This window comes from Bos taurus, chromosome 14 (assembly GCF_002263795.3).
Source record: "Bos taurus isolate L1 Dominette 01449 registration number 42190680 breed Hereford chromosome 14, ARS-UCD2.0, whole genome shotgun sequence".
NCBI classification, from domain to species: Eukaryota; Metazoa; Chordata; class Mammalia; order Artiodactyla; family Bovidae; genus Bos; species Bos taurus.
The window spans coordinates 13,025,795-13,045,859 of record NC_037341.1 but is presented as its reverse complement, the minus strand read 5'-3'; positions in this window follow the sequence as shown (position 1 = coordinate 13,045,859).

Below are 20,065 nucleotides of genomic sequence, written 5' to 3'. Positions count from 1 at the left end.
AGATAAATCTCTGAATCTCAGCAGCTTAGAGAAATAAAGCATGTTTCTCATTCACACAAAGTCTATTTCAGTTTGGGCAGTTTTCCTTCATGTTACAGACATGCCATCTAGAACACACAGCCTCCAGGGTCACCAAGGCAGAGAATGAGAGGGACAGAGGGAGACTTTAACAGATAACACATGTTACGTCCACTTAAGTCCATCGGCCCCACATGGCCCCACTCTAACAGCAAGGGAGGCTGGGAAATATAGGTGATGACTGATGTGTGGAGAATGTCTACTGCCTCAACCACACAGTCATTCCCAACTTTTCTGGTTTCCATGAGGAGGAACGTATTCTAAATCCCGAGCCCTCTCCCCACTCACTCTCTTACCCTGCTTTGAGAGGGGGAGTAACTCAGCTACTGGGTCGTTTGGGAGAAGAAACTGAACTTGTTGGCACAATCCCTCTCTTGCTTCCATTCTCTGGAGTATATCTGCCGGCACGGAGCACACAGTCTGCGCTGGTTCTCTGTATTGCAAGTTGGGCTGAAAAAAGTGCCCCCAACACACTCAGGAGTGCGAGACCTTGTGATGGTCCAGAGTGCATAAGAATGGATGAAAAATTCATTTTATTCTGAGGCTGAGTGTTGGGAAAGCCACTACTGCTGTTCCTTGTAGCCTTACACCCTCAGTAGTGTTTATCTTCAATCGCGGTGATGTGCTAATCTCCATCTGCCTAATAATTTCAGTGTTCTCCTCTCAACTGGCTCTGAACTCAGGCAGGAAGCAAGAAGAAGCTTGATAGACCCTGCCACCCAACACAAGTTTCTTCAGTCCTAATAAGTGCTCAGTAAACAACCAGTGAATGAATGAGCCTGGATGTCTAGTCCAGCTTGCCCCTTTTGGGAACCCAGAGGTGACCTGACTGCTCAAAATCTCTTGTCTTGATAGCTGATCTCCAAATGTCTACTGTGTCTAACACATGCTGCTAATACCAAACCAGAAAAGAATCTAAAGCAATATCTTACCTGGCACACTCGCTCCATAATTTTAGAGACCTTTCTCATAAGGAAGAGGGGTATTGAGAACAAGAAAGATTAAACTCCTCTGAGTACATAACACACCATTCTTTTCTAGGAAGTGGGAGTAGGCGGGGACAGGTAAATGCTTCCCCCGTCCCCACTCCTATCACCCAAACTATTGAATACTTTTGGGTGAATCATTCCCAGTCTGAACTGATAATCCTCAAAGCAACCTTTTCTTTCTTGGCCATAAAAGAGCAATAGCTTGTTAGTCATACAACTATTTAACCCAGTCCCTCCCTAGTCCTACAACAGAGCTCCAAGCCCAGAACTTATAATCCACCCACCCGCACTTATTGAAATGAGATTATTGTTCCCACAGAAAAGAATCCTGCAATTGCACAAGTTCCAACTGTTTTCCAGAGAGGGATAAAGGCCTGGAGTCGTTTGGTCGGCTGCTAAGGGGCAGCGAAAAGGAATGACCGATTTCAGCCCAGGTACACCTTGTGAAACAGTAGTCCTGCAAATATCCAGAAGGCTCCCTCACCCTTTGATCTAGAAGCCACCACAAAGCCCTGACAATTAGAGGGGTGGTCAGGATAAACGCCCTTGTCATGGCCCCCAAGTTGTAGCAGCCAGGAAGAACATGCAGCCTGTGGGGGTTCAGGCTGAGGAATAACTTGGCACAGCAGAAAAAGAGAAGGCTTTGGGGTCATATTAACAGGGATTGTGGTCTCAAACCTTCCACTTGTTGCCTGTGAGAGTCAGAAATTACAACTCTGAATGGAGTCTGTGTGCCAGGAACTGTTTTAGTCACTGAAGTAAGACCTCAGCAGACCCTCCATCACCCGCCCAGAGCTAGACTTTCTCCTCCTTTAAAATAAGGATCATAACTTCTACATTTATAGTTGTTATAAGAAGAGGAGATAGTGCAGGCACCATGCCTGGCCCACAGTCTACACATAGTCGACAGAAGTGATGATTCTTTCTCACTCTTTGGGAAGGGTTGGTTTCAAGATACCTTGATGAATAGGAGCCCTTCATTTAAGGACCAAACTCCCAGCTGCAGCTCCAAAGAGAATCCAGCTAAAGCAAATATGGGGTTAAAAGTCAGGGTTTGAGCTTCAACTCCCTAACCATTCCATAGACCAGAGGAGCTTCTGCGTTAAAATGACACATTGCAGGGGGCACTGGGAGAGAATTGGAAGGGACTGGGCTTCTGGGTTGGGAACATGGGAGTAGGCGTCAAAGATGGACTGGCTGGGAAGCCACTGGAGGCTTGAAGGAAGATAGATGTGCTTTGACTTCCCATCACTCCCTTTTAGAGAGGCAGGAGTGAAGAGAGGAAACCAGTCTGTCCTTGGGGATGAAGTTCTCGAGGCAAAGAGGCAAGGCTGTTGTTCTCTGTGATGTTTCCTGGATGCCTTCCTGCTGCCCCAGCAGAGCCTAAATGCCTTGGGCACAACTGCCTCATCCATGGCCCTCTAACACTGCCTGGAAATCCATCCTCCTCCTAAACTGGAGACTCATCCTGAACAACAGTTCCTCCAGGGCCCGATTGTATCCATGTTGGTACTAATCGTCCTATGCACTATCTAACCCAGAGAAATATTTATGTATACAGAGGTACACTTTTACAAATTTAGAATAATGCTATATGAACCAGTTTGTACTTTCCTTTTTCCTCTCGAAGTATAGAATTGTATCTTTATCTTTTTAATGGCTGCAGGGATTTCCTCATCTAGATATACCATGATTAACTTAAGCATTCTACTACTAATGAATGATTATAATTTTTTCTGTTCCTTTTAGCTTCTCAAATGAACTTTTTTCTTTTTAACTTCTTATTTTGTATTGGGGTATAGTCAAAGAGCTGACTCATTGGAAAAGACCCTGATTCTGGGAAAGATTGAGGGCAGAAGGAGAATGGGCAACAGAGGCTGAGATGATTGGATGACATCACCGACCCAATGGACATGAGTTTGAGCAAACTCCAGGAGATAGTGAAGGACAGGGAAGCCTGGTGTGCTGCAGTCCATGGGGTTGCAAAGAGTTGGACATGGCTTAGTGACTGAACAGCAACAATAGCTGATTAGCAATGTTGTGATAGTTTCGGGTGAATAGCAAAGGGGCTCAGCCATACATATCAAATAAACTCTGCATTCTTGTCTGCATCACTGATTACTTCTAACAATAGAATCCCAGAAGTAATTCATCAGATTGTCTTGTATATAGGGAGGCAGTAAGTAGTAAAGAACAGAAGGTCTGCAGCTAAACCACGTTGACCAGCTGTGTGATTTGGGTCTGATATTTAATCCCTCTGAGCCTCAGCTTCCTTACTTGAAACTGTAGTTGATAACAGTAACTAACAAATAGGATTGTTGCAAAGAGCAAATGAATTAATATATATGAAACACACAGAACAGTACCTGGCATATGGTAAGTGTTCTATGAATGTCTGCTACTATCGTTGTAGTTATTGCTATTATTATTTATAATTATACTGTTGTGTCCCACAAGATGGGGAGGCCCTTGAGGGCAATGGCCATGTCTCATCCAGTCATGGATTCCAAACCTCACAACCTGGCACTGAGGAGGAGCTCTGTGCATATTTGCTAAATTAGAAGCACAGATGTGGAAATCAACCACTGACTTGGTCATTGACCAATATGCTCCCGTAAGTGGTTCATTAGTTTGGATTAAATCTCTATCCTCAAATATATATTGAATCTTACCAGTACTTTGCACATATGTTTGGAATGAATTTATTGAATGTATTCTAAAGATAAGGATTGATAAAAGAAAGGAGAAAGAGGCATGAGGAATCCGGGTGCCCTAGGGAAGAAGCAGAGCAGACGTGAACAAGGAAGCAGAGGGAACAGGAATGGGAGTGGCCAACCTGAAGACAAATGTCAGCAGCTCACCAGTTTTTCCCAGGGTTGGCTCTGTACCTGTGAATTTATATTACAGCCAGGCTCCTATTCACTTAACTGTGGCTGCTCATACCCCCTTCCAGGTATAAACAGGATAAACTTGGAATGAGGAAGCAAACAAGGAAGCGAATAATTACTGAGTGCATACTGTCCAAAGAAGACTTTAAATAGCGATCTTATTTGAATCTCGCAGACATTCAAATGCTGGGAGCTCTATGCTATTATCGCTTCTCTACAAATGAGAAAACCAAGACATAGCCATGAGTAGTCAAGTAGTCAGGACACCGAGAGCAATAATTTAAACTCTGACCTCTGTACTTCCCTGTTCTAACCATTTCTTCCTTGTTTAAGCAGAACCCAAACAGGGCTCACTCCCAAGCAACAAACCATTCTAAGCTTAGTATTCTGGTTTCCTACACCAGGGAGGGAAAGGAAAGTACATTTGCTTTAAATCCCACCCATTACACTGCCTGGAAACAAGCACTGGCATTAGCCTTTGTTTTTGCTTAGGTACCATGGTTAGAGAAGCAAAGGTGTTGAAACAGGTAAAAGTTAAGCCTGCCCAGTCGACAGGTGGGGACTTGCATCATCAGAGAACAGAAACTGTTGAAAGTTTTATAGTTGGAGGAAAGCCAGCACAGCTGAATGTCAGAGACAGCATTCAAAGTTTGACGCAAACGTCCTTTCAATCACCAGCTTCCCTCTTGGTTGTAAAGAGAAGGAAAAAGGAAAAGAAACAGCATTTTGTTCTTAGTTTTCATTTTTGACCGTCAAACTGTGATCCCAGTCCTTAATAAAAGGGAGATTGAAATGATTCACTGTGGTCCCTACAAGAATTTGGTATTTTCTGGAGAAAAGCAAGCACAGATATATTTATATATCTGGAAATATATGTACTGCTTAGGCATCTGAATCATTCATGTCCTGGAGTAAAATCTTAGATTTATTTTCAGTGGTGCTTCCAAGGATTTGATAACACAAATCTTCCATTATTGTCTCATGTGTTATCATCTCTTGATGGGGAAATAAAATAGAGACTAGAATTTATTTTCCAACCTATACAGGGAGGAAACTTGAGGCACTTGATGAAGCAACTCATCTAAAAAGTATAGATAAATAAAAGGCATTTTTGAAAAAAAAAAAAATCAACTCATCCAGGGCCCCATAATCATAAATTTCAAGACCTTATTGGATGCCACATTGCTACTATCTCAGGGAACCTCTATGGTTTATTCTTGGATCAAAGTGTGAAAGTGCTGTTCACTGGGTCGTGTCCGACTCTTTGCGAGCCCATGGACTGTAGCTCACCAGGCTTCTCTATCCATGGAATTCTCCAGGCAAGAATACCAGACTGGGTTGTCGTTCCCTTCTCCAGGGGACCTTCCTGACCCAGGGATTGAACTTGGGTCTCTCACATTGCAGGCAGATTATTTATCGTCTGAGCCACCAGGCGTTGACAACCATCCAAACCCTGCCTCAGCATGCACAGAAAAGAAACTTTTTTTTTTCTCTTTGTGGGATGCCACATTTCAAAGAAAATATTACCCATGAGCAAGGCAGATACTCAGCAGGCATTGAACAGGTTTGGGGAAGGCTGGAATCTGTCTGCAAGGCAGTATTAGTCCCAGGTGGTTACTGATCAGTTACACAGTTATGCTGATGGTTTATTGAACCACTAAGAAATCTGCTTCTTCAGTAACAGGTACATGGCCACTTCAAAATCTGAATCGACGCTTCACTCTCGTTCATGTTACAAACTCTGTATCTTCACTATTGAATGTATCAGGTTTATATTTACAACTTGAAGGTATTGAATATTTACTGAAAGCCAAACACTAATAAACCACTTCTAAAGATTTTGCTCATTTATCCTTACAGTCACTCTGATGAAGGATTTCTATCCCCCCCCCCCCATTTTCTGGATGAGAAAACTGAGGGTTATAATTATACCCCATTGAGGGAAGCAGAAGACCAAAGGAGCCATTATCAGTCCCAGAACTGCATTGTGAATTATTCTAGGAAACTTTAGAAAGAAACCATCATCTCAGTTAGTGGCCTGCTGAGAGAGGATGACTTCTGAGATGCCTGAGGTGGTGGTGGGAGGGGTGGGGGGATGTGGAGTGAGGGGCTGGAGGGTGGTGATGAAGGGGAGGAAGGCATTATAGACAAAGGGAACACCATAATGAAAATGCCTGGGGTCTTGAGGGAACAGAGTGAATTTGCAATACTTCCTTTTTTTTTTTTAATTTGTATTTTATTTTTAAACTTTACATAATTGTACTAGTACTTCTTAAAGGCAGCTCACTTGACACCTGACCTGGCTCTCTTCACCTTATACAAAGCAGGTATACCTTACACTTGGTAACTTATATAGAGCAGGCATATACCTTGTTGTATGATTGCCTTCTGCGTGGGCCAGATGCTTGACTTCACAGCACTTGCCCCTGGAGATGGATCTCCAAGCTTCCAAGTCCGGAATTGGTTCTTAAACCCCACCTGATGTCATGGTGATAGGGGTGTTAGATGCTCAGTCATGTCCAACTCTGTGTAACCCCATGGACTGTAGTGCACCAGGCTCCTCTGTCCATGGGATTCACCAGGCAAGAATACTGGAGTGGGTTGCCACTGCCTTCTCCAGAGGATCTTTCCGACCCAGGAATCAGTGAAGGGGTGGCATTGGCTAATCCCCCAGCAGGCAAGGAGAAAGTTTATTTCAGGAGCCGGGCTTGGGTGGACAAAATGTTCAGGCCTCCAGGTTCTTTCATAATAAGTAGAATTTTTTTCTTTTCCTTCAGTGATACCTGTAATAAATTTTAACTAAAGGCAATAACCAGCTCCACTCACCAAATGGCAATCAGCTGTGAGTATCAACCCTCAGGGAATCATTCCTCTTTTAAAAAGAAAATTCTCATTTAAATAAATTACACATTGGCCTCTGGGTTAACGTGCAAATTGTAGGATATGACTACCAGTACTTTTGCCGAGAACATATGAGACATTATTTGTAAAACTCGGTGCTTTCTGCCGTAAGCTATTAACCCATTCAGAGCTTTAATGAGATCAGCTGTGGATCTAAAATGTTCTGGGGAGTTTGACACTGACTTAAATGAGAGAAAAGTAGAAGCAGAGAAAAGCAGATCTAGAGAGGTCTTAGCATGGACTTCTCTAGAAATTTCAAACTTGTTTTTAAGGATGAAAATCATTTTTCAGACAACATTGTAAATGGACCCTGAGGTATGCATCTTATTATTCCTGCTTTGTCTCCTTCTTGATAAAATACACCTACATTTTCTTGGAGAAAGTAACCTTATTCTGTGTGTATTATATGGGATTGACCCCAACCCAGCTTCTGCCATTAGCAAGTCTAGCCTAAGCCCAAAGCTGGCAGGAGGCAGATCTCTGAGCAATACAAAGAAATGAACCTCTAAGGTAAATATCATTAACACACTGGATCAAGCTGTACCTGAAGCCAACTGACTTTAGACTTCTTAATTATGTAAGAAAAGAGATTATCTCTTATACTTAAGCAAGTATGAGTGGAATTTTCTGTTACTTGCAAATGAAAACTTTGTAAAAGAGTCCAAACCCCAGCAATATAAAAAAGGTAAGTCTAGACTCCTCTGGTTAAAATGAGCGTGGGAAACTGGGGGCTCCACTCACAATGTACTCCCTCAATTTTCTGAAAACTCTGTAGATTGACTCTGCAATCTAGTTCAGTTCTTTTATTTTACAGATAGACAAACCATGGTCCAAAGAAAAATACTAAGATGTTGGCAACATGCTTGAAGGAATTAGAATTTGAGTACAAGTTTTTTGTTTTTTCTTTTTTTAAAGCAAGGCCAGAAAATTAGGATGAGTAGTTACTACTTAAAAATCAAAAAAGATTTTATTGAGGGAAATCACAATAATATAGAACACAAAACAACACAAACAAGCTATCAATGATTATAGCACCATCACACAGGTAATATGTGTTTCATATAGTTCATAAAAAGCACTGATAGTTATTGCTCTATGGATAGTTGGTCATCCATCAGAAAAACAGATTTGTGTAGATCTGACTGTGCATCTTATAAACTCGCCAGAGAAATTTCTGGTATGTTCTAGTAAAAATACACTTTTCCTTTGGGAGCTGGCTTTATATAATGCCATTCATCTTACGTTTACTATTGTGGAAAGCTTCACACCATGTAAACTCAACTTTCTTCTGAAGGACTACACTATTGCAGATGATACCTTTAAGAGAAACTAAAAGAAATTCATCATACAGATCAAAGTTTGCTAGCACAATAGGAAAGTCATGTGGTAGACGATTGTGACTAGTAAAAGGTCAGAAGATTGGCAAAGTTAGTAAGTCAAAGAGAGGAGAAAGTAGGTTCTGGCCATGAATATATGATTGATAAGTGAGTCATTGCTCTCTTCATTTAAATAAAATAATGTACGTAAAGGGGCTAATTCTACAAACCACACTGCCTCTTTTCTCTTTCCATGAGAAAAAACCCCACACAATTTAGTGGTTAGATAAACAGATACTAAGCCAAAATTTGAAAGAACATCATTTCCTTCTGTCTCTTATCGAAAGATAAATCATTGCATGACCCCTTTCTGAAGTTTAAGATGTGTCTTACAGAAATGTGTATCTTTAAGAGCTTGGAGCTCAACTCAGTAGAAAATTCTTTTAATCCTTCTGTTTGATGAAATGGTAGTGATACCAGTAATAGCTCATCCATGCTGGTTAAAAGAGTTTGTTTTTGGAGATCCATATGAATGTTTTTGTATTATTTTTTGCTTGCTTGTTGCACTTTCATCTAATATTTTTTTCTTTTAAAAAAAAAAAAAATATATATATATATATTTATTCAGCTGGGTTGGGTCTCAGTTGTGGCAAGGGGGATCTGCCTTGAAGCACAGGGACTCTATAGTAGCAGCACCTGGGTTTAGTTGTTCCAAGGCATGTGAAATCTTAATTCCCCAGCCAGGGATTGAACCCATGTTCCCTGCATTGCAAGGCAGGTTCTTAACCACTGGACTACCAGGGAAATCCCTTATCTAATATTTTGGAGTAAAGGAGACTTCTTTAAAACTTCATTGCTTTTAGTGGTTGCTGAAGTACTTAAGAAACAAGAGGCTAGGAGTTGTTATACAAAAATGTAATGATTTATTCAAGAAAAGGCAAGGAAATTAACTTTCCCCCATATGCAGAAAGATTAATTTTGCCATTCAAACTTCATCTTGTCTGAGTTTCCACCACTGAAAGCACTGATACCTAGTTACTTTCAAGGAGTAATTAGAAATGCCCGTTTGGGTGAGTTTTAGTAAAATTTGAGATTGTGCAGTTTTTCTGAGATCTAATATCCCACAACAATATGCTGCCATGTTAATTGCCTGAATTCTAACCTACTCTTGCCACTTACTAATTATGTGAACTTGGGCAAGTTATTTATCTTTCTTCAGATGACCTTCTCAGTTTTCTCATCTATAAAATGGAGATATATTCAGTAGTTTAGTAGGGTTATTGTAAAGATGCTATGAGTTTATATATGTGTGTGTGTGTGTGTGTGTGTGCTGTGCTTAGTTGCTCAGTCATGTCCATCTCTTTGAGACCCTATGGACTGTAGTCTGCCAGGCTCCTCTGTCCATGAAATTTTCCAGGCAAGTATACTAGAATGGGTTGCCATGCCCTTCTCCAGGGGATCTTCCTGACCCAGCAATTGAACCCACATCTCTTATGTCTCCTGCATTGGCAGGTGGGCTCTTTACCACTAGCAGCACCTGGGAAACCTGTATCAGTCACTCACTTGTGTCTGACTCTATGTGACCCCATGGACTGCAGCACACCAGGCTCCCTGTCCATCACCAACTCCCAGAGCGTGCTCAGACTCATGGCCATCGAGTCAGTGATGCCATCCAACCATCTCATCCTCTGTCATCCCCTTCTCCTCCTGCCTTCAATCTTTCCCAGCATCAGGGTCTTTTCCAATGAGTTGGCTCTTTGCATCAGGTGGCCAAAGTATTGGAGCTTCAGCTTCAGCATCAGTCCTTCCAATGAATATTCAGACCTGATTTCCTTTAGTATTGACTTATTTGATCTTCTTGCAGTCCAGGAACCCTATATACCTCTCTCTATATATATAGATAGATAGATAGATACACATATAGATAGGTAGATATACATATAGATACATATATACATATGTGTGTGTGTGTGTGTCTCTTAAGATTATTCCTGGCATATGGGAAACATGTACCGTTAGTCTTTATTAGCATATGTGCCTAGTGTAATTGACTTGAGCAGGCAGTCTGTACCATGAAGGGCTTTACTTTGAGAAAAACTGATATTGAAAAACTTGATCTCATCATCCAGATAAATGAGGATACTCTTTCTGGTCAGCCTAGATATTCACTGACTGCAGGATGCAGGATTCTAAGATTCTCCCAAGATTTCCTGCCTCTTTATGTATGGATCCTTTATAATCTTCTCCTCTTAAGTGCAGGCAGAACCTTATATATTATAGGGTATCAGTCTTCCCTCATAGCTCAGATGGTAAAGAATCTGCCTGCAGTGCAGGAGACCCAGGTTCAATCCCTGAGTCGGAAAGACCCCCTGGAGAAGTAAATGGCAAACCACTCCAGTATCCTTGCCTGGAAAATCCCATGGACAGAGGAGCCTGGTGGGCTGCAGTCTATGGGGTTGCAAAGAGTCAGGCACGACTGAGTGACTAAGACTATATCACTTGTGATTTGGTAATTTATCAGTTGAGTTTGAGTTAACTGAAAGGAAAGTTAGCTGGATGGACCTGACCTAATCAAGTGAGCCCTTAAAGGGAAAATGTCCTTCTTAAAGTGTGAGAGGGCCTATGGAAGGAGCCAAATGGCAAGGAACTGGGAATGATGTCTGGACCACAGCCAGAGACATAGTGGGGGCCTTGGTCCCACAGTAACTGAATTATTGTGAGCTTAGACGTGGCCCGAAGTTCTAGAGGTGATTACAGCTGATGAAACCCTGAGCAGAGAACCAAGCTGAGCTCCATCTGAACTCTTAACCACAATAGAAGACTAAAGGATGACAAAGTTCCAGAGAAAGGATTCCATCCTTGTGTAACCCTGAGCAGGGAACCCAGCTGGGTTCCGCCTGGACTCTTAACCCCCATAACTGTGCAGAATAAACTGATGTCATTTTAAGCTGTTGTATGTGTGTATGTCACACAGCAAGAGAAAGCAAATGCCCTGCTAAGGACCCAAGGTGTGCCTTATCCTCTGGGCTCATGAGAAGCTCGGAGGCTAAGGCAGTATGGATATGTAGTCATCACTCTGCTTCTCATCTGCTCCTGTGAGGGAAGCATAACTCACGGATCATGTGGCACCAGAGAATGGCTCTGTTCATTGTGTGGACCTGCCTCCAACAGCGGGGAAAGCTGTCACCCCTGAAATGTCTTTAACATCCCCAGTACAATATCTCAGAGAATCCTTCCTCTAGAAGGATTTGTCATCCTTTAGGCTTCTTCTTAATAGAAATTCCAAGGGACTTTCACTAAGCACTCAATCTCACTCTAACCACCTCCCAGAGATAACCCCTGACATCACCACATACCTTCTTCATAGCACTGGTTTGTATGAGCAGGTCACCTTACATTGTAAAAGACTTTGCAGACTTGATTAAGTTAAGGATTCTGAGATGAGGGCATTATCCTGGGTTTACCACATGTGCCCACTGTAATCACAGTAGACACTCTTAAAAGAGAGGGACAGGAGGAACAGAGACAGAGAAGGAGATATGGCAACAGAATCAGAGACTGGAACAATATGATTGCTGGCTTTGAAGATGCAATATTCCTGGAACTGAGGAATGCAGGCAGCCACTAAAAGCTGATAGACAAAGAAGCAGATTCTCCTGTAGAGCTTCCAGAAGAAATACAGTCTTGTGGACACCTTGATTTCAGCTCAGTGAAACCTATTTTGGAAATCTGACCTCCGAGAACTCTAAGATAGTACATTTTTATTATGTTAAGCCTCTAAATGGGTGGTGATTTGTTATACTGTTACTGTATAACAGTACTAGTATAGCATATAGAAAGGTATAGAGACAGAATTATCTTAGACATTTGTCTCTTCTTTTTAAAAATTTTTTTAATTAATTTATTTTTTCACTGAAGGATAATTGCTTTACAGAATTGTTGGTTTCTGCCGAACATCAACATAAATCAGCCATGGGTATACATATGTCCCCTCCCTCTTGAATCTCCCTCACACCTCCCTTCCTATCCCACCCTTCAGTTTGTTACTGAGCCCTGGTTTGACTTCCCTGAGTCATACAGCAAATTCCCATTGGCTATCTATTTTACATAGATATATATCCCCTCTTTAGAAAGATCATCTTGCATTGCTCTGTCTACTAGACGGTGATGCTATATCCTGCCAAGAATGGGAACCGTAATGTTTACCTCTAGTAAAGCTTTCCTCATCATCTCCCTGGCTTATTCCTCAACCTTGCCCCTTGGATGTCATTCGGCAGATAGAAACAACAGACGCTTCAGAATCAAAATAAGTTGAATTCAAGTCTTTGTTCTATTACTTATCAGTATTGTACATTAGGACAAACAATTCCACCCCTTTGATTCAGTCTTTTCATCTCACTTTCAACACTGTTGCAAGGGTTAGGAACCAAAGAAATGATAGCAAAGAAAATAATGCTATAGTTGATAACCAAAGCAACCTTCCAAGGAGATGGATGAAGTACTCATATTAGAGGTTTTCTGTGCTGGACATCCACAGGATTGCATGGTGGCAGGAGCTGTAGATAGCTAAGTTCCTTCTTCACATTATAGGAGATGATTAGGTGCCAACAGGCCTAGTCTTGGAAAGGAAGAAGAAGCAAAGATTGAATGGGGCAGAAAAGAGGAGGTCAGTGAATGACAGAAGATAGCAAGTTCACTTATGTGAACTTCCCTGGAATTTCCAAATCCTCCGAAAAGAATTCTAAATGTACACATTCTTAGTGTGAGTGTATTCATTTTTCACAGAAATGTATAAAGGCAATTCCTAGAACTGCTTTGAGTTAGGGCAAGACAGAAAGAAGTTTCAGGTGGAGGGTGACCTAAGGAGGTAACCCCCTGGGAATTAGTAAAAAAAAAAAAAAATCAAGGATGAACATTAGACTTCCAAGGACCATGAGATTGAAAATTGAACCAGGCTTAGGGTACGAGGCTGAGGCCCTACTAACAACTCACGATAGGAATACCTGGCAAGTTACTGTCACACAAACCAGCTAGAGACACACAAACAATTTTGAGGATGTACTACATACTTTTTCCTCTCGTTTGAAACATACTGTCTTCCAAGTTTGTTTAGATAAGAGACGTAGGAAGTGCTGATGATCTGAACTAACAGGAAAACAGTGTGCTTGACAGGTGGTAATAGCAATCAAGGAGTCCATTCCACCTCCAGGGCCAGAATTTATCCTCTTTGCTCCCAATCACCTCTCTGCCCTCCAGTCCTATGGTGTCTGCTGGGGAAGACTGAACACGAGAGAGCAGGTGGTTTCACAGGGCTCTCATTTGGGTAATGAGTTAGAACTTTTACCTAAAGCCAACCCCAAGGACCCCTCCAGCTGCTATTCACTGGAAGTTGACAGCAACCTGAGTGTGTGTGCCTGTGTGTGTGTTGAGAGGGAAGCACATTCATACCTGTTTCCTTTTTTTTTTTCCTTTTTGTAAACTGCAGGAGTTTCTTGGATCACTTGATTACTTTATGGGGTAATGAAAAAAAAAATCAATCCTACCTTGAGGCAATCAGCTGCCTCTTCAAGCAATTAGCTTTATGCATAACTTTCAAGGAACTCCTCATTGTCCCTTCTGAACTGCTGTGGGAAAAGATTGGAAAGAGATAGCCAAAAGCCAACAATTCAGGGTGAGGCACCTGGACACCCTCCTCAGCTCACAGAAAGGTTAATGAGTTGCATTGTGGGGACAAAGAGAACTTTGACAAGAGAGAGTCTGGCAGTTGTCATAAGGCAGGAAATGTGACCATTATCAATCCAGAGCTGGTTGTGCAAACACAATCTATATGTTTATATACCTTCTCCCAGCTTGTGGACATTGTTTAAATGGGAGGGGAAGAAAGTGTGGGGAGGAAATCCTCTTCCTTTTGGCAAGACACAGACAGAAATTCTCATGCTTGACCTGCATCTTTTGTCTCAAGGAGAAAATGCCACCTCCTCTGTGTGGGGTGTCACAGAGAGCATTTGAAAGACAGCATCACCACCATCAACACTGAATGAATGTTCAACAGCCATTTATTGAGCACTGATTGTGGGACAGGCATTATGGGCATGTTTGTATGCTAAGTTGATTCAGTTGTGTCCGACCCTTTGTGACCCCATGGACTATAGCCCACCAGGCTCCTCTGCCCATGGGATTCTCCAGGTAAGAATACTGGAGTGGGTTGCTGTGCCCTCCTGAGGGGATCTTCCTGACTCAGGGACTGAATCCTGGTCTCCTGCATTGCAAGCAGATTCTTTATCCCCTGGGTCACCAGGGAAGCTCAACAGTCTCTACACAAGGTGCCAGACTTACAATAATGAGCAAAAAGTCAATCTCCTTTCTTTCTTCCATACAATTCCTGGTCTAGTCATTCTTGTCATTCAATAGTCATCATCATCATTGCTATCATCACTACCATCTCTTTTTCATCTGTTAGTACGGTGTTTAAAATTTAAATGTGCTTGAAACAAGTAGGTGAAAAATGAAATATTTCCTGCCATATCATTAAACAAGGATATCGCAGTCATCAGTGATTACAGCCCTCCAATGTGAGCTAGTGAGGCCTAAGGGCACTCAAGGAGGAGAAGAATACCTGCAGTTTAGCAGCCATCAGACTGCAGCCACTCCCCACAGTGAGTCCCAAGGTAGCTCAGGATGTGAAAAACACAGAATACTGGTCCTGGATAGCTGAGATGCATAAGGAAGAAATGATTTCAGTGAGCCCCGTCTCTTGCATCTTCCCATATATAGAAAAGTGCTAAATTCCTTAACTTAGGATATCATATTTTCTTTAATCAATAATAATCTTTTGATGTTCAGACTACCTGCCCTTTGTTACAAAGTTTCTATATAACCTGGCTTCTCCCCTCACTTTCTCAGAGCAGTTCTCTCAGAGTTACTTGAGATGGTATCTCCAGGTCTTGAAGCCCTAAAGCTTCCCAAAAAATAAAACACAACTCTCAACTTTCAGGTTGTGAATATGTTTTAAGTCAATATAGCAATGAAAAAATGAACATAAAAATAAAGTCTTAAAAAATAAGACTAAAAATAATCACCTGGGAATTTAATTAAAGTATACATTTCCAGGTATATTTGCCATGCTGTGCCTGCCCTAGCAAATTTGAGATGGGTCCCAGGACTCAACATTTTCAAAACAATCAGGAAGATTTTGATGCAGACATTTCATGGCTCTCATTGTGCAAATATAGGCTTATGTTATATCACTTCAAACATTTTTGTCACATTCATTGTGTTTCAAATGTCACAACTGCCCAAGAAGGTAAATAGAATGAGAATTATTATCTCCAATTTATGGATGAGGGAAACAAATGCATAAGAATGTCTATTCAATCTAATTTAATATAATTGGCACCTGATTTGTTCAAGCTTTGTACTAAAAGTTGCAGAGAATGAGATGCTCAGTGACTTTGTGTTAGAAGAACAAAGAAAAGGACACAAATATGCCCGGCACTTTCAGTTCAGTTCTGTTCAGTTCAGTCGCTCAGTCGTGTCCGACTCTTTGCGACCCCATGAACTGCAGCACACCAGGCCTCCCTGTCCAGCACCAACTCCCAGAGTTCACTCAAACTCACGTCCATCAAGTCGGTGACGCCATCTAGCCATCTCATCCTCTGTCGTCCCCTTCTCCTCTTGCCCCCAATCCCTCCCAGCATCAGAGTCTTTTCCAATGAGTCAACACTTCGCATGAGGTGGCCAAAGTACTGGAGTTTCAGCTTTAGCATCATTCCTTCCAAAGAAATCCCAGGGCTGATCTCCTTCAGAATGGACTGGTTGGATCTCCTTGCAGTCCAAGGGACTCTCAAGAGTGTTCTCCAAAACTGTAGTTCAAAAGCATCAATTCTTCGGCACCTGGTGCTTTACATGCTATCTTATCTGCAGTTTACTTTTATGTATATTAGTATATACATTTATTATGTCACTTTTATTCTGTACCTTGAAGGTTTATTTATTTTATTTATTCACTAATATATTCATTCATTTTACCTAATATTTAGAGAACACTATAATGTGCTCTGCATTCCTCTAGGTATTGGGGATACAGTAATAAATAAAATACACAAAAACATCTGCCTCTATAGCTTTACATTCTATCTGAGGAAACAGACTTTAGGAAAACACACTATGATGCACTTCATTCATATTTGAAGGAACCTATCCAGGAACAGACTGTACAACTGTTTGGGACCTATTTGATAATAAATATTTGCACAAGTAACAGAATTAAACTTGCCTAGGAAAATCCCATGGGCAGAGGAGCCTGGCAGGCTACAGTCCGTGGGATTGCAAAAGAGTCGGACATGGTTTAGCAACTGAGCAACAACTTAGAATACAGTACCTGTCACACATTAGATGCTCAGTAAGTATTTGCTTTTTTAGATAGAATTTTCACAGGATTCTGAAACGTACAATAGATGACTCTTTCAATTGAGATAATCAGAAATAGAAAATGAGAAATCAGTTTTTAACTTAAGCTATTTTTATTCTAAATCATTATTATTTACTTACTCCTTTTAATATTAAGGCTTAGAGATCATGGAGCAAGAGGCTCGTTTTCAATATAAAATGCATGTATCCAGAAATCTGAGTCAGTGATAAGGTTATCTGAGGCCAACCTGGAGAAATATTTGTGGAGGGAGGTCCTAGATGGGCAGGATTGACACAGAATACAGAACATAGGAAAGAGAAAGTGTGCATTGGACCAGGCTTTTATATATTAGATTTTCTCTTTTGTGTTACAAACAGGTTGGAGGAAGAGATGTTGAATGAACCATATATATTTAAATCACACTTCATATCTTATCACTTTTTAATGATTCATGCTCACAGTTAATGTCACTTGATGGCACTGAAACAGACAACTTTAGCAAATATTGATTCACTTCAGTTCAATTCAGTCGCTCAGTCATGTCTGACTCTTTGTGACCCCATGAACCACAGCACACCAGGTCTCCCTATCCATCACCAACTCCTGGAATCAACCCAAACCCATGTCCATTGAGTCGGTGATACCATCTCATCCTCTGTCGTCCCCTTCTCCTCCTGCCCTCAATCTTTCCCAGCATCAGGGTCTTTTCACATGAGTCAGCTCTTCGCATCAGGTGGCCAAAGTATTGGAGTTTCAGCTTCAACATCAGTCCTTCCAATGAACACCCAGGACTGGTCTCCTTTAGGATGGACTGGTTGGATCTCCTTGTAGTCCAAGGGACTTTCAAGAGTCTTCTCCAACACCACAGTTCAAAAGCATCAATTCTTTGGCGCTCGGCTTTCTTTATAGTCCAACTCTCACATCCATACATGACCACTGGAAAAACCATAGCCTTGACTAAACAGACGTTTGTTGACAAAGTAATAGCTCTGCTTTTGAATATGCTATCTAGGTTGGTCATAACTTTCCTTTCAAGGAGTAAGCATCTTTTAATTTCATGGCTGCAGTCACCATCTGCAGTGATTTTGGAGCCCCCCAAAATAAGGTCAGCCACTGTTTCTACTATTTCCCCATCTATTTGCCATGAAGTGATGGGACTGGATGCCATGATCTTCGTTTTCTGAATGTTGAGCTTTAAGCCAACTTTTTCACTCTCCTCTTTCACTTTCATCAAGAGGCTCTTTAGTTCTTCACTTTCTGCCATAAGGGTGGTGTCATCTGCATATCTGAGGTTATTGATATTTCTCCTAGCAATCTTGATTCCAGCTTGTGCTTCTTCCAGCCCAGCATTTCTCATGATGTACTCTGCATATAAATTAAATAAGCAGGGTGACAATATACAGCCTTGATGGACTCCTTTTCCTACTTGGAACCAGTCTATTGTTCCATGTCCAGTTCTAACTGTTGCTTCCTGACCTGCATACAGGTTTCTCAAGAGGCAGGTCAGGTGGTCTGGTATTCCCATCTCTTGAAGAATTTTCCACAGTTTATTGTGATCCACACAGTCAAAGGCTTTGGCATAGTCAATAAAGCAGAAATATTGATTAGCTACATGTAAACATGTGACAGACTCATAGCATTTAATATATTCATGTGTGTGTGCCTAATACATGGACCTTGTTTTCTGAGTCCAATACTAAGATAAACAGTTCAATAGGGAATTGTATTAATTTATGAATTTCCTTAAATTAATGTCTTACAGTCAATACAGATTTATCACATTCAGGTATATGTATCTGAAATGAATAAAGTTATCTGAAATTGGACTGTTGTCAATATGGGAAATACATTCACTCTGTGAACAAGTATGTACAGGGTAATTACAAAAAGCCACTGTCTAAGCTTTATGCAGACTCATGAGATCAAAAAACATTATTCCAGTAAAAGCTCAAGGAGAAAGTATTTGTGTGACACACACCCCTGTATGTATACACACACACACATGTACATATGCACTTTTAGAAACAGTGATTTCATGATGAAAGCACTTTGAGCTAAATTTGTTTATCCCACTGAACTTTTAGTTTTCTCCATTCTAAACATAAGTATGATTACGACTGTTTCTATTTCATGGAGATGTCAGAATTAAATGAGATGATATATATGAAAATACGTAGCTCATGCAGGACATGTGATACAGAATTTTCACCTCTTACTTCTCTTTTCGTCTCTATTCCTACTTATCATGAATCTAGCCTTGCACTATTCTTTTTGGAGGAGCCATAGTTGTAGGTAAAATCCTACCTGCTGCTAAGGACAGTTTTGTTGGGAAACCAAAATTGTTCATAAACAGATTAGAGAACTTCAGGGAAGAGGCTATAACCAACCATTCACTCATGTGCTTCATGCTTTTGTGTATAAAGTAGAGGGTGGGAATTTTGAAAAGTGCTGGTTAAGATTTCTTCAAGGTTAATCCTCTTAGATTTTGGCCAGCAAGAATTCAAGATAAGATCCCCAATGAGCCAGAAAAGTCAGAATCAGGTCATTGCCACACTGCAAAGATGCCCTGAATGCAGGAAGCCCTGGAGGAACAATGATGGGCAGAACAGAGGCAAGAGGAAAGACAGGGGATTTGCTTAAGCCAGGCTGTAACAGTCAGATGACAGGAACTGGGAAAGTATACCAGAAGGAAAGGAATCTGCTATCTGAGCCCAAGCTCCATCACCCACTCAGTTCCTGATGCTTACCAGTGTACACCTGTGCAGCATACCAGGTGTACAGCACAGGGTGAGTGAGGAACACTTGCTTGCCTCGGTGACATGGATACCAATACCCTCACCTAGTATAGTGAACACTGAACCAGTAACTAGAAGACCCAGACTCATATCTCCCTTCGAATTAACAACTCCGTGCGTGTGTGCCAAGTCGTTTCAGTCATGTCCAATTCAGTGCGACCCTATGGACTATAGCCCGCCAGGTTTCTCTGTCCATGGGATTCTCCAGGTGAGAACACTGCAGTGGGTTGCCATGCCCTCCTCCAGGGGATCCTCCTGGACCAGGGATCGAACCTGCATCTCTCACGTCTCCTTCATTGGCAGGCAGGTTCTTTACTACCAGTGCCACCTGGGAAGCCCAACCGCTCCATAATATTGGTCAAATACACTCCCTTCGTGTCCTTACTTGCAAAGTGATGATGTTCACTCTCTTTCATATATCGTGTGAGAGCCAGAAGAAATAAATATGAAGGCTCATAGGTTAGTGGTGAGGAGCACAGAGTGCCTGGATTCAAATCCCAGATCCACCACTTCAGCAGTACTCGATCTCAGTAAGTGTAGCTATTCCTCAGAGTCCTCATCTGGAAAATGGGTTAATAAGGTACCTTTTTCATGGAGTTGTTGTGAAGAGTAACCGGCAAACCATGTGAAGGAGTTACAACAGAGCCACACCCACAGTAAGCAGTCAATAAGTGTAATGTGCACCATG